At 35.9% G+C, this 14251-nt stretch overlaps 1 protein-coding gene and 1 long non-coding RNA gene across 2 annotated transcripts in view; one reads left to right on the forward strand and one right to left on the reverse strand.

The window, feature by feature from the left end:
- tmem98 (transmembrane protein 98) overlaps positions 1-1394 on the reverse strand; it is a 7804-nt gene extending 6410 nt beyond the window's left edge. The window contains exon 1 of the mRNA XM_015041943.1: positions 1299-1394. The gene's annotated coding sequence lies outside the window, so the exon portion shown is untranslated. The remainder of the gene's footprint in view (positions 1-1298) is intronic.
- A 767-nt stretch (positions 1395-2161) lies between these two features.
- Positions 2162-14251, forward strand: part of LOC106953299 (uncharacterized) — a 32428-nt gene continuing 20338 nt past the window's right edge. The window contains exons 1-2 of the long non-coding RNA XR_001426177.1: positions 2162-2280; positions 10436-10489. This is a non-coding gene — a long non-coding RNA (uncharacterized LOC106953299). The remainder of the gene's footprint in view (positions 2281-10435; positions 10490-14251) is intronic.

Raw genomic sequence — 14251 nt, forward strand, 5'->3', positions numbered from 1 at the left:
TTCCCTTTTTTTTTTAAAAATTTTTTTAAATTTACCCCAAAATTTTTTTTTTTTTTCCGCTTTTTTTTTTTTTTTTTTTTTTTTTTTTTTTTTTTGGAGCTCAGAAATTTTTTTAATAAAAATTTTGAGATTCTGAGTTTTTATTTTGGCAGAAATTTACTCTCCCATTTTTTCTCTCTACAATGGTCTTACTGCGTCACCGTACAAATTTGTCTGACAGGTAAAAGCGCAAAAATGTCGGAGCGGAAGTAGATTGCTAACGTTAGCTTGTTTTGCTAACAACACTAAGCATTAACAGTGTTATTTGTCCGCACCCCTGGCGGCATCACAAAAAAGTGGATACCAGCAAAACCACCGAGTGAAACGTGGTGATGGCAGCATAATGATGTGGGGTGAATTTTCCTTCTTCCCGGTTTAATTTTTGATTTTTGTCAGTGTTGATTAGATGAACAGCTCCAACAATCGCATGAGCATTTAGAAAGCCGAATAGTAATAACACATAAACACATTTAAAGTAAAGAAAAAAAGTGTTGAAATAAATCATCATGGTCTCATTTACATAGCAGTTACAGAATCTGCTCAAACGGCTGCATGGCTTCAAATGTTATAATGGCAAACCTGCATTTTTGCCTGAATAGTTGTGTGAGATTACAGCATGGAATGTTGTAACTCTTTAATCTGATTAATTTGTGTTAAACTCGCAGCATCATGAAGGGCTTTATCCAGCCTGAGAACTTTTTCATTTCTCACCAACAGTTTGATCAAATCTGCTCCAAACTCAGCTAAAAAAAACAAACTATAAATAAACATAAAACATAACTGAAGACATAAAATAGCCAATGACATCAAAAAGAAGAAAATCTTAATTTTCCATTAAATTGTTTTGCTTCCCCCTGTCTGCAGCGATATAGAAAAACAATTACATTTTATTGATCAATGAGGGCTCCAGACAAAAGATAATAGAAAGGGAAAAAATCATTCTTTGCGACATTGAGCCTGCAACCAGAATCTGGTGCAATTTAAAACGTATCGTCTAATTAATATAAGTCCTAAAGAATAAACTACAAAAACATATAAGCGACAATCTAAATAAAAACTATTAAACACCACACAAATCACAGATACGAAAAGCTTCTTTTTCTGAGCCATGAAACAATGAACCGAAAGACACACACCCACATACTGAGTTTTTCCAAGAACAATTTCCTGATGTTAACTCTTCAAAATTTTTTAAAATACTTTCTAAAAGTCGTTATTGACCTGAAACAGACAAATAAACTTATTTTGCGGCTACTTACCTGTACATTTGTCGATTCTATTTAAGAGACAAAATAGTTTTTACTCCGGCGGCGGGAGCGCGGAGACGGCACCAACGTCCCCCAGACCTGAGACGTGAACGCGCACTCAAACTGCGGTGGAGCTGATGAGGAAACTTTATTTATGGCAAGAGTTATGGCACACAATCTAAGCACGCCTCTTTCTCACTTTTCTTAGATTTCTTATTTTTCTTAATCAAAAATGTAAGGTGTATAATGATAAGATTACATTTTTAAAAGATGAAACATCAGAATCTGGATTAACATTATTGGCCACGTTTGTGCACACAAACATTTATTTATTTGTTTATTTTACCTCTTTTACATTGGAATATATGTCGTCAATAGATATACTAATGTCTTTGTCAGAAATTAATACTGGACACTACTGATTACATTTGTATTTTAGGTTGAAGATCTGACATTCAAATGTATAGGAAAGCCTCTTTTACTTTCCCATTCTTCATATATGCATTTTGTTAGCTTATATCTTTCTAGTTTTCAGAGGTGCAGGCAACATTTTTTGAAATATTTAGAACTTTTACTGCATCAGTTTCACAAGGTAATCTCATCTGTACAGTTATGTCCACAATAATTGGGTATTTTCTTATTTCATCTTGTTTGAAGCAATTAATTTTTCTTGTAATCTTCTAAATATTACAAGAAAATAAAATCTTGACTTTATTATGTCCAACGCTCATCATGTTTGTTAAAATTTTATTTGTTCTTGTTCTTGGTGAACGTTCGTTGTAATTGAAAAAAAAAAAAAAAAAAAAAAAGATTATATGGCAAATGTTCTTGCCATACATTGTTAACCTACTATGGCTCTCCATACTACATCCCCCTGTCACGCATAAGTGCGCCACGCAAACTGACTGCTTCAAAAAACTGCGGTTCTGCAAGAAACACATCATCGCCAGGTGGCGCATGTTAGCTTGAACGTTGGAGCTTTTATTTGGAGAAGGTAAGGTCGAAAAATTGTTAGTTGTTTTTTTGTTTTTAAAAATACGTTATAATAGTTTGTTTTTTTTTAACAAAAAGTATAAACTCCTCGGATTAAAACGGCGTGTAAAAGTAACGCGAGTGACATAAATTTAGCAAATGCTATTCTTATTACCGATAATAGTTTTCGGTTTTCGCAGTTCAGTGTAGATTTTAAATGTTCTTTTTCTTACTGAATAAATAGCTGAACAGCTGTTTCTATGTAGATTTTAATGTTTATTTCCGGTAAGTTTGAGTTCTGTGCTGATATAATGAGCGCAGGTGGAATGAATTAACTACAACCCGGCGATAAATTAGTGCTGCGTCCTGGAGCTCGGGTTGGGTTGCTAGGCAACGAGCCCGGCTTCCCTGGCGTTGCTAGGTGATGGGAAGTTCCCGCTGATTTGACGTTACATTCCGAAGGTTTTTGAAACTGGTCATTAATTTCCAGATACCAAGAAACACTAACTTACTGCCACGAAACGGCTGGGTGTTTTTAATTTTTTTTTTTTTTAACGCGTTGACTGTTTTTAGAAGCAGTTGTTACCCCAATGGAAGCACAAAAACGTGCAAAATGTGAATTTTGCATAATACATTCCCTTTAAAGCCCCTGTGAGACCCAACTGACACCTGTAGATTTACATTCAATACGTGAGGTCCACAAATGGTTAGGCTGTATTCAAATGGACTCTTTATAAGAAACCCATGATGATCCCAGGCTTATTTATCTGGCTTGAACAAAATCCGTATGGTCCACACATACAGGGTGGATTGTGTCTGTGTAGAAATGTTTTTCATCTTGCTTTATTGTCCTTGTTGTTTCATCTTTTGTGCACCCAACTTTGGTGAAGTTTCTCTTCTGTTCCTGTTTCCGCTGTTCGATTCCGACTGAATGCGTCTCAAAAGCGGTGTACTTGAGCTCAGAGACCAATAGACTTAATAGAATACTGTCAGTCACAGCGGTGAATCATTAGGTGTGTCTGTGCTGAATTGAGGAAAAAGTACATGTCTTTGAAATTTCTTTCTGCTCCAGAATGGATCACTGACTGACAGGAACATTCTGTCCTAGCGCGCAGCTGAAATGTTTGTTTTGGTCTGGAAATGTAGGTTGTTTTGAGTTTCTCTGAGAAACATACTTCTAGTTAAAAGTCATAAATGACTTTGTTTCTTCGGCAGTATTTATTACTTGTATGGTCATCATTAGTAACAAATCCAGAAGTGGATTCACATGATTGAAAAATAAGAAATGTTCCTTAAAGAGCTCTTAAATCCTTCTAAGCTGTTTTTAATGATTGTGATATTAAAAATATATATCCCAATATTAATATATTGGGATGGTGATTTGATATCTTGCGGAGTTTTAGTGTGTACATAAATGACTGTTTCCCACTTTTCCTATTTTTCTTACTCAGAATAAGGATTACTACCCTGTGAACCTACATTGAACATCAATACATTCATGTTTAAAATTAAGGACTCATTAGGTTTTTTTTTTTTTAATTTGATTTGATTTATATATTTCAAACAGGTTTTTAAACAAAAGAACAAGCAATCAGTAGGACAGAGAAAACATATGCATGCATGACCAAGAACAAAAATATTTGTTTGAAAAGGAGTATGAAGAAGTGAATACTTATTTAATCCTGCCCTTTATGTAAATTTAATGAAATATATTACTTACTGACTCAATAATTATAAAAACATTGTGACTAAATCCATGTTAAAATGTTTGTGCCTATTTAATATACTGTGCTAAGAGCCAACAAATAAATTATATGACAGACAAAATGGTTACATACTAATTCATAGCAAGACAAGAAACTCTATGAGAGTAATGACAACAACCAGACATGCAGCATCAGAATAATTACCTCTCCTTGCCAAAGTACACCTATAAATTATTTTTAATCTGTATTATAACAATAGTAAAATGTAAAAAAACATTTCATGTTGCTATAATAATTGAGAGAAGGTTTATATTATTTCAGATTTTGGCACCTAAAAAGTCCCCTTATACTAAAAACTTGGGTGAGACTCTGAGAAATGCATTACTGTGGTAGAAGTCCAGGTTTTGTTTTTTTTTTGTGTGCAAAGCCTCATCTGCTTGGTCGTCTGGCTTTCAACCTTTTTAGAAGGTCAATTTTGTGTGAAGAGCTGCTTTAAAACTTTAAACTTTTGGAACTGAACTAAAAAGGAAAAATAACAAAAGTGAAGCCACAGAGCTTTTCTGAATGTCCCAGGCTTTACCCCAGGGATCTTCAATCCCTGCTGCTCCAGCGGCTTACATGCTTTTCTCTTTGACAAGCAGATGGGATTGTGGGTTGCTCTCTGCAGCTCAGAGCACCACAACGGGGCCGGGTGGACTTTAGATAAAGAGAGCGGGACTGGATGCTGGATAGGACACAGAAATGTCCTTGAAAATGAAACAATGCAGAAAGCTTTTAGTCAAACAGTTCTGCTTCTTTATTTTGCTCCTCTCGGTCTCCTTGGTGCTGCTGAAATCCCTTTCTTGGCAGGCAAACACGGCAAATGTTTCCACTGTGGTTCTGTGGCTGTGGATTATTGGAGGCTGTTTGCTGCTACAACATCCTAACATGTGAAGATTATGTGCGTGGTTTAAGTAGCAGGACAGACGCCAGAATGAATGTGATGCTCCTCTAAAAGCAGCCGCTGCCTCAGTCTGCCGTTTGGAGCTGATCATGTTGGCTTTCTCATTACCAGCAGCTGAAGGATGTTGTAAGAGGAGAGCTGAACTGAGACTGTTCAAGAGTGCACAGGCATCATTTACTCTGCAATAAATGTGTTGCATTTGTTGTGCATTTTGAATAAATTTTAAATATTGTGGGCATTTCAATAGAATTTCCTACATTTAGGATGCTTTCTCCAGAAAACTTGGTAAGCCTGGTGGTGGATGCCAGGGCAGTCCGTCAGTGACCCCCGGTGTTTTCATGTTAAAAGTTGACAGGAAGTTTTAAAATATGGCTTGGTGACGACGTCTTCCACTAGCACACAAACTATAGAGATGTAAAAAGGGAAAACATAAAAAAATCCTGTTAAAAAGTAAAATAAATTCAAAGAAATCTTACGTAAAATGGAAAATATTTCCATACTTAACTAAATGATTGCATTTCAGAGCCATTTTTTTATTTTGAAGTGTTGACTTTCTGAAAGACTTTAGATTTGACCATATTGGGGATCAAACCCATGACCTCAGCATTACTAGCGCCACGCTCTGACCACCTGAGCTAAACGGTCATACACAATATTGAGTTTCCATCGATTTAAGAACAACTTACATGATCTTATCTGAAGATTTTTGAGGAAAGTGCTGACATTCTAATGTTTTTCAAAATCAACATGCATAATATTTGATTTTCCAAATCAAATATTTGGAAAATCTAAGACTATAGATTTGAATTGGCCAGTATGAGGCTTGACCCCATGACCTTGGCGTTATTAGCACCACGCTCTGACCAGCTGAGCTAACCAGTCAAACGATACTAAATGATGCCGCCAAACAAATGTTGATATCTCAGGAATCATAAAAGGTATAGATGTCATTCACCCACCATTTTTATCAGAAGGAATAGGGAAATCACTCAAATTTTAGGGCTTTAAATGAGGTTTTTTTTTTTTTTTTTTTTTTTTTTAATTTTTTTGGAATATTTCACTGTAACCCAGCATGCTAGTGGTTATTTATTTGGTATCATTAGCATTTTAGCTAGTTTTAGCTAATTTTGGCTTTTACGTGGGTTTTTTTGCAATTCATGGACTATTTCTTACTTTTCTGCAAGTCTTCAGCAGTTGGCTTCAAACGCTTTTGCCATTTTTCACCAAGCATTCACACTTTCACACATTTCTTAGATTAAGGCATGATTTGTTTCATTGGCAGTTTTAGCTTGCGTCACACTGTTGGGTGGATGATATTTAAGTAATTTATTAAGATCTGACAATAGTCAGGTCTGGATGTGGCTTAATTCATTCATAATTTAGCAAGGAGGTATTTTATTTTCACACAGAATTGAGCTGGTTTACTGGAGACTTTTACTTGTTCTGTGAGAAATTAAAATTTATGTTTCACAGAATTTTTTCTTATATTGTTCATTTGTTCATTTTAGTAAATGAATGAAGTTAATAGCATGTCCTTTAAAAAAAAGAAAAAAGATTACCATTACAGACAGTTTCTCTAAGCCAAAAGAAAGCTTACCCAGAGCTTTTCGGTTGTATTCTGTAGAACATTGTTCTAATGTTTATTTTTATTCTCTTTAAAGTAAAGACAGAGAAATTAGAATGAACTCGCAGCGGAAATGAAGCATTGTTCAGCAACATGAAGAGCCTCTGGCTCTTCTGTACATATGGTCCCCCTGTGTTTTGTTCCTTTTGACTTAACATGAAGGAATTGTCTCGCAGGCATAAGTGTTTTGTTATATCAGCAACCAGATAAGACATCTGTCTTCTGCTTTTACCAATTAGTGAGTTATTTCTGTAATTTGTTGGCTCATCCTCTTAAGGTTGTCTTGTTCATTCCTTTTTTATTACACAGTGTACCTTCTTTCTCCATTTACCTTTGCTATGTCCTCTTTGTATTGTGGCATTTATGATCTAATTTATCAAAATCAGATCAAAGAAAGAGATCTAATCACTGCAGCTTGCATTTGAGAAAATTGCTTCCTTATATTTAACTCCTTTTATCTTTGTGTGAGGTAAATTGATATGCGTCATTAGGAAGATTAATCTGAACCGCAGATGGTTGTTGAAATAAAGCATTATTAGCTGAAATCACCAAGTTTTTGGTCTGCATTAACATCAGACAGGAGCATCTTTAAATATCTCTCTATAGTCTTTAGAGAAATGTTAAAATGTTTATCAAATTTCAAACTGTTTTTAATTTTCATGCCGTTTAAGGTCCTGCTTTACATGATCCAATTTTGAATTTTTACTCAGGCAGTGTAGTTAGAGATCACCAAAATGTAATAGTTTATATATCATAAAATAATATTTTCTCAACTTCAGTGTTAGAGTTTATAACTGTTACTGTCCTATTACATAACATCCATTTTATTTTGGAGTTGTAGTTCTCAGAAACATTTGAGGTGATATTCGTGTTGAAAATATCACTCAACTTTTTCCTTATAGGCAGAACTGAATGGACTAAAAAGATTTTGTGCAAAAATTGTAATGAACATGTTCTGTTTAGCCCATAAAACTGTTTGAGAAAGGATAATAGGTTACTGTTTATAACAAAATTGATTGTTTTGTTATATGCCAAGTGTCAAAAGTGTATGCCGGTGCTTTTCTGACCAGCTTTTGTGATGTGCTCACCACCTGGCCGTCTGATGCCCCAGTCAGATAACACTTCCCGCCCTTTACAGCTTATAATGACTTTATTTTCATTTTACAAATGTTATGTTATGCTTGTCTACAGTGAAAGAATGTTTGACAAGACGGCTACATGGAAGCAATGCTTGAGTGAAAATCTGCTCCTGAGATGTGGACTATTGATCTGACCTGCAGTTTGATTGATACCCTCTTTAAAAATTCATTAGTTTAAGGCACCGGGGAGCTGCAGGGCAGCCGCTCCTGTGGGGTGCATTTGTCTGTGTTTACAGAACAAGGAGCAGTTAGTCAACAGGCGGAAAAGAGGCCTGACACAGCCACCCAGGGCCAAATGAGTCACACACTCATCTGCCATCTCAGCACAGCCCCACTGAGTGAAATGACTTTTTTTTTTTTTGATCATTTCACATATTCACACTCTTACACATCTATTTAAGGTTACCGTAATCATTTCTTGGTGTAAGGTGTGCAACAGCGACAGTATTCAATTTTTTTTGCGTGTGGTTTTTGTTTTAAAAGTGCAAAAGTTTCACCTTTATAAAAATATCAAGCAACTGAGTTGAAGGCTTTAATTTTTAATTACCTTCCAGTTCTGTCTCATAAATCGCTGATGCGTTATTTGTCCAGATTTTTCAGATGTGTGTTTAGACACAAACATTTGTACATGATTTAATGTTTCTTGAAGATTATTTATGCAGTCAGAGCTCTTTTTCTCAGATGATTGAGATCACTCTTTCTGTGTTTTATTAGCAGCTTTCACCTACTAGATTTTATATCTGCTTGTGAATTGATTTGAAATTGTAAAAAAAAAGAAGACATACTAGATTGAGAGGATGTTTAGTCGCAGTATCTATTCTTTTCTTTCTAACTATGTTTGTGGACTGTTTTCCCCCCCTCATGGCAGAATTTGTTTTGTGAAATATTAATCTTGCAATCTAGAGAATACTGAAACCTCCTTGTTTTCTTCCCTAAATGTTGAATATTTACTCCCACTATCTTTATGCACCATTTGATTAATTAATAGTGCTACCACTCACGATTAGGAAAATGTGTTTTTGTCATTGAAGAGTGACAGCAAATTGAGGGTTAATCACCTGAGGAGCTTCTTGTACTGATGACAAATCTGCTAACTTAATTATCAGCAACGGCAGGACATGTCAATTAAAGGTTGCTTGTTAATTATCCCTGTGTCCTTCAATTACTGCTGATTGGAGGCAGGTCCAGGTAGTAATTAATGCTGAAAAATGGGGTCAGCAGGATCGAGCTCTCTGATTGCACGATGAACAGAAAGTGTCAATGATGGAGAGAACATGAAACAATCTAAAGTGAAAGTTTATTGTTTCTGCTCCATCCTCATATTCCAGATTCCAGATATTCCCAATATTCCAGATTCTCTTCAACCTTGAACCAAACGGAAAGCTTCGGCTGCCGGGACATGAAACACCACTGAGCTGTGAGCTTTTAGAAGCAGGGAAATAAGATTTTTGCAACCGCCTGAGCTTGCATCACCCCTGCTCCTCGCCCACTCCCACCGTAGATTGGTGAAGGGTTCAGACAAACCATTTCATCTGGGCTTTGTTCTGTTCAGACCACCACCCACGCTTTGTTCTGCTGCTTCACAGAACAAAGCTGTGTCATTCAGAGACGTACCATGGAGGATGTGTAGCTATGTCTCTGTTGTCCTGCTGACATTCCCAATTGCAGCAGGAGTGCTTATTTGGTTCACGAGCATGCCAGCATGGGTATGCATAAGGCTCCAGAAGCTGTCACTTGTCTTATATCATCTCATAAGAGTTTTTATCTGTGAGTCACTTGAATAAAGCAGCACCTCCAGACTAGTTGCACAATGGGCCTGTGTTGAAACGATTAGCGGTAATGAGGTCTCTTTTTTTGCAAATAGAATTAATTAGCAAATATTATACAGTCAAAGGTAAACGAACCGTCCTTTCTGGAAACACATGTATAGATTGTCAGGAGCTAAGTGTGTGTTTGGAAAAGGAATATTTGATCTTTGGTAAGTATTACATTTAGATTGTATTCACACTCCAGTTTATTTGCCTAGAAGGTCTAGTTTGTTTGTGCAAATAAACTCTGATGCAGACCAAACTCGAACTCCGACCCGCCTAAAAACTTAGCTCTTGGTCGACTGAAGTGAACTCTGGCGGCGCGGTTCAAATATGTGAACACCAAACAGACCAGAGACGTCTCCAAAAGCAGGAAGCAGACTATATTGCAGATCATTCTGGGTAAATACAACCAAAATAAGTGCAAGAATCTAGCACTAGCACTCTTGGTCTTTTACCAAAGATAAATCCTAAAACCTGATAGCACTCCATTTTTGTTTTTATTTTACAATAAAGGATGTTGCGTTTATGTTGTCTTCAGAGGCTTAAAGTGTCGTTTCTTTCAGTGGTTCTTGGTGTAGCTTGGAACAAATATTTCAAGTGGTTTTGCTAGTTTGACACAGTGTAGTGTGAAAGTGAACCGTAGAAGCTGAAAATGTAACAAATGCTTCTATTTTAGTCACATCACTGACGATTCAGCACAGTAAAATACGGTGGTGGCAGCATTATGTTTTTTAAGGATTCAAGCCTTTACTGGGTTGTTCAAATTGCTCTTTTTGTCTGTTTGTCTGTAATTCACTGCACTGTTAGTTGTGCGTCAGGTTTTGTAACAGTCGACTTGGAAGTGTGTGATATGCTTTATGATCTCATCCCTCCATATTTATGAAAGAAGAGTTATTAAGGTTTGTCTGATTCTGGTTGTGAGTCTGACTCTCTCTTCTGTTTGCTTCTTTCCAGAAGTGGGAAAATGGATGTTGCACAGCTGACTCTGTTTGCAAAGTGGGAGCATCTGTGAGTTTGCAAACATTTAATTTTACCTCATTTTTGTGTGTTTTTGTCTGGACATGCGAGATAAAAAGTAGTAAATAATCTATTGTGAAAGATTTGATCTAAATTTAGCTGTTCAATAAAGTTCTCTTAACCTGAACCTCCGCTCTGCGTCGAGACATAAAGAGATGACGCAAATGCATTTTCCTCTTTGGTCCCTCCTGTCATACGTTGCCACTCGGCTGTATTAACTCAGACACAATCACTACTTCAAGTAGTTTTATGAGTCGCATAAATACTGTGAACCACACGCAGAGAGGAGAAGTTGTTTGGCTTGAAATGTTGCTTATTGATCCACAGAGCTACTAATGACAGCTGGTTCACAAAGGTGATTAGCTCATTGCCTCTCTGTGCCTTTAGCTCTTTATTCTAAGGAATTGGACAAATGACTCGTAATGCTCTCTGCAGCCTGCTCCAGCTCTCACAATCAATTTTTAATCACTCCGAAATCCAAATTACAAACACCTGCTGCTGTTTTTTCAGTTGCCTGCTGAACATTTTTCGAACTTCTAAGGTTGCACCAACAGCTTAATCCCAAAAATGTGTTTATTTTTTACTTTTGTGTAATGTTTTTATTATTTTAACTAATAGACTTGATTTACATTTAAATATTCTTTCCCACTTAGTTTACATAGGGCTCAATGTTTACACCCTAGTCACATCTTTCATATTAATGTTTAAAATAATGTAGAAATATGATGGAAATGATGCAGATGGTGATTTTATTGTGTATTTGTCATCCATAAGTATGTGCTGCAAGTTTTCTTTAATGTAATGTAGCAGGAGAGGATTTGGGTTGGTGGGAAGGAAACTAAAACGTCTGTTTTCTGCTGTTGATTATGTTTTTTTTTTTTACATAAGAAATCTACAATTTATAACCTCTAATGTTTGCAAAACTATATCAGAGGTGAACAGATGTGGCACAACAGAATGTTGCTGTTAGCCTATTGATCATCCTGCAGAATCAGTGTAATAAAAGTGAAATCTCAGCGGTTCACAGTTGGGGAAGTTTTTTATCATTCCTGTTTGCAGTTTAAAGTCTGATATTCACGTATAAGTGAGATTCAAATAAAGGAATGAGTTGTGTGAATTTTGTCAAACCTTATTTTTTTTTTCCAACACTTTTCTCTTAAGGTGCCAAAACAGCTGCACATTATTTTGTTTATTAAGCTCGTCTTCTGTCCGGTTGTTAGGCCAGGCTGTAGCTGCTGGCCAGATGGCCTCATTACACATATAATTTGGTAAGCAGTGGGGATCATGGCCAACTTAATGACTGCAAGCCACCCTGAATTTTTTCTTGGCATTGCATCACTTACCTGCATGCTCCAGACCCACAGAGATCTCTGTTTATTTAGAATAACTTCAGTTTTCTTCATAATTACTGCAGTAGAAATGAGTAACAGGAATTTAAAATTGTGAGTTTGTTCAAATTTCAGCCAAGTATGCATTGTGAATGATTTCAATTCACACATCAAGTATAAAATCTATTTAATATGAGATTTCTAACAGCTTCTAATGGGTAATATTTAAAACTTTGGAATACTTATAGATGTAGCTCAGAACTACGTTATTACTTAAAAATAATAAGATATTGTGTTAATTGCATGTTTTCAACCACAAAAGCCCCAAATCATTCTTTCCATCTTCTCAGATGTTTTGAACTTATAAACAAACCTCACAAGAACCTAATAATAAGTTCACTTGCTTTCTTTCTTTTGTATTGTTTGTATTCAGTACTGTATTTTTTTCTGATGTATATCTCGTCACTTTTATAAAACATTACTGTTTTAGGGATACACAACCAAAAAATGTGTCAGGCAAAACATAAGAGGTTGGAACAAAGCTGGATGAGCAACAAAGGTTGCAATAATTTATTTTTCTTTATCCGGTGATACTGTAAGCCAATATGTTACACTAGTGTACGTCTTCCTTGGCAGGTTCTGTTAAAAGAGTGAGAAAGACCCAGCGGCGATTAGAGAAGTCTAAACCAGGGAAGCTTTTTCCGCTTGCGAATGGATTTGTTATGCAATATACTTAGCAGAACCTCTGCAGTGCAACTGTGACAAGAAAGTCGGGACTAAAAGAAGCGAGAACGCTGCAAACAGAAAAGACGAATGTGCAGAGACTGGTGGGGTTGGCTGTTTCTTTTAATCTAGTTGTAACAATTAACAGAAAGAAACTTGTACAGTTCTTTGAAGCCATCACTGTAAACAAAGTGCAGAGGTTTCCTTTGGTTTGTGCTACAGACTCAACTGAGAAAAGATTTCCAACACAGTCCCTGTTTTCTAAAAATACAAAGCCTAAAATCTTCCTCTTCAGTTTTATGTCACTTTGTGAAATCCTTCTGCAGTTTACTGAGACCCACTTTAGTTATGAATTAATACTATCATTAAACCGGCGCAGCAGGCCCGTCTCTGTGGCCAATCAGTTTTTGCAAGTTTCCCCTCAGAACAATTTATTATTCATTTCATATTTCTATAGTTATGAGCTGGAGTCTCAAGACTGAAAAGAATACTGAAGAGGCATCTCTACAAATGTAATAAATGTAATATTAAATTGTATCTTTTTAAAGTTTTGAATAATATTACTCTTATTAAAAGACTCTCCAGAGCTTAAAGAACTACAGTTTTCATGTCCTTACTTCTGGATGGAGTAAAAATATAAATTACTGAGAGTTTTTCTATATTGTAGAAATATATATTTGCTCTTTGGATGCAATATGTAGCTATATTACAATATTTATATACAATATTTATTGTAACCATAAACCTTCATCTAAGCTGCAGAGTTTAGTTATTTATTAAAATCATTTATAGTGTCCAATAAAACAGCCTGTTTCAGAAATAAAACGAATAAAATGGAGCCGAGGGTTAAATGATCTAGCTTGTTTTTCTCATGTGCTCAGCTTGACTTTAACTGATGTCCTTGTCTGTTTTCCACATCTGGGGGTGCATCCTGATTAAAAATAATTTATTCATTGTTCCCAGAAAAGCAGACATTAGACTCTGCTCCAAAAAAACGAAAACAGAAACGAAACGGTGGATTTGCATCTCGTTCATCAGATATTCCTGTTCCCCATGAGATGCTGAAGTAAAAATTGACGAAATTAGATGTCCATATGGCTTTTATTTGGTGAAATGGGAATATGCTTTGCTGCTTGGCTCAGTGTACATTTTCTCTGGGGAAACCAGCGCCTGCAGAATCCACATTAAAGAGGGAAACAAATACAAGGATGTGGATGTTTGAGTTAATATGCGAGACAGTGAAGAGAACAGTTTGTGACAGACAGGTTGGATGCTCTGCTTCCCCTCAGGAAGGTCATTAATCTTAACCTATCTGATGTCATTTGCATTAAAATCCTTTTTCATATCAATTATGAAAGTTCAGACAGCACTGCACCTCTGCCAGCTGTAATTTATGTCTATTTCTCAGTCCGTATGTGAAAAGACCCTGGATAAAAGCATTTATACAGACACATTTATATAAACCCACGGCGTTATAGAAATATTTTTGAATTTATTTGCCTCTAGTGAAGCTCCTTTCTCCATAAATCTTTAAAATAGGCTAAGGAAGTATTATTGCACGCTGAGTTAGTTTCTATATTAATTACAGCTTAGAGCTGGCGAAAAGTGACATTAATCATGCAAAAATTAGCATATTATCAGATTAATATGTAGTATAATTCATATTAAAATATTTCCTTACAGCAATTAAGATAAACCTAAA

Source organism: Poecilia latipinna, unplaced genomic scaffold (genome assembly GCF_001443285.1).
Source record: "Poecilia latipinna isolate Pla-1442-1.1 unplaced genomic scaffold, P_latipinna-1.0 Scaffold573, whole genome shotgun sequence".
NCBI classification, from domain to species: domain Eukaryota; kingdom Metazoa; phylum Chordata; class Actinopteri; order Cyprinodontiformes; family Poeciliidae; genus Poecilia; species Poecilia latipinna.